Genomic DNA, 1982 nt, shown 5'->3' on the forward strand with positions numbered 1-1982 from the left:
CATGTTTTCATATGTCTCTTGGCTTTCTGAATGTCCTCTTTTGAAAGGTGTCTATTTAGGTCCTTTGCCCATTTTTTGATTGGATTGTTTATCTTCCTTTTGTTAAGTTGTGTGAGTTCCCTATAAATTTTGGAGATTAGGCCCTTATCAGATATGACATTGGCAAATATGTTTTCCCACACAGTGGGTTTTCTCATTGAAAAACCAGGTACTTTAAAAAGCTTAATTGTTAACTACAGAATAAGATGAAAGTAAACAAAGGGGTGATTTATTAGTCTTCCATTATATCCAAACCAGTATAGCCAAACCATTATAAGTTCCTTTCCACTGTATTTTTCTAATATGATCTTCTATCTGAGTTCAAACCCCTTTACAAAGGTTAGTTCATTGATCTTTATAATGTCCTCTTAAAGAAGGTAGTAGGTTATTATCACTATCTCAATGAAAGAATGAACAATAGAGGGAAAGTGGTGGTTCATAGATGAAAATAGCAAGCTACATAAATTTCCATAAGATCATCTGTACTATATTACCTCAGATACATACCCTGTGTCGTGGTCCAAATTTTCATAAATATACATATTTTCTTCTCAACTAGTGCATAAGCTCCTTCCATTTATGAACGCATATGCTGTGTTTTCTCCATATTTGAGTTTTTCACTGAGCCTGGCATATAGACCTGAGCAAAGGACACATAGCTAATACATGTCTATTGAGTATTTAAGTATTTATTTGGAAAGGGCGACTATATTCTGCCTCTTACTCTACTTACCTGCAGGTAAGGTAGGCCCAGAACTTCACTGTCACAAATCACCCTTCATTTCCATCACAGATGAAAACTATAGACTTCAATTGAGGCAGGCCATTTTCCTAAAATCTGCGATGTGTAACAGTGTTTCAATATGTAGATTGTTAATTGAATAATGACTTTAAAAGAGCACATGAAAATGTCATAATACCATAGAATATTAGAATCTACATTGACAGCATCCCAGACTTCAATCTTACAACAATTAGTTTCAGTTATGCAAGATGAATAAGTTCAGAAGATCTAATATACAGCAATGCAACCATAGTTAATAATACTGCATTGTATACTTGAAATTTGCTAAGAGGATACATCCTGAGTGTTCTCACCACACACAGACACACACACACACACACACACACACACACACACACAGTCTGAAGACACCATGGTTTCCTCATTCTCCTTCTTCGTTCTCAACTTCTAAAGCTTTTAAACTTGACAGAAAATTTCAATCTTGTCTCTCATTCAATATTGAACTCACTCTGTGACTGGAAGACATTGATATGGTGGAAGATATTGTACAATAATCACTATGGATGGGAAAACTCAATGAGAATTCCAAGTTAAATTGAGCTACCCATTTTAGTTAGGGTGGTCAGATGTCATTAAGTATTTTTAAATTAAATTTATTGGGATGACAATGTAATTGTCATAATTAGCTAATTAATTAATATTAATAATAGGAGGAGAGCAAAAAGAGAGCAAGGGGAAGGCCAGACATTCTAAGCATGGTCATCTGGGCAGCTTCACCAGGAAACTACAGTTTCATGCTCCCCAGGGAAGCACAGGTCCATTCCCTGCAGATCATTTAGGAAAGGGATCAAACAAAGGGGAAGATGGGAACATGTGCAGAGAAGATGGGGTGACATAGGAAGGTACTTGCCTGTCAGTCTAGCCTAGGGAACAATAGATTGGCTAAGGGGTGGACCCCAACAGAAGCACATGAAATTTTGGAAAGTTAAAATCTCCAGACAAAGAGTTCCCTCTCTCTTGCTTTTATTCGCTCCCATTTTCTCTTGCTCCGTAACCTGAGTTTACCCTGGTGCTCACCTGTTCTCCCTCCATAGCCATGTGGCCTTAAGCAATCACATGACCCATGGCCATTTGGACCACACATGCAATGGACTGCAGCTGGGAACACAAGCTAAGCTAACCAGATGCAGGATTGTAC

This window comes from Myotis davidii, unplaced genomic scaffold, assembly GCF_000327345.1.
Source record: "Myotis davidii unplaced genomic scaffold, ASM32734v1 scaffold229, whole genome shotgun sequence".
In the NCBI taxonomy this organism is placed as follows: Eukaryota; Metazoa; Chordata; class Mammalia; order Chiroptera; family Vespertilionidae; genus Myotis; species Myotis davidii.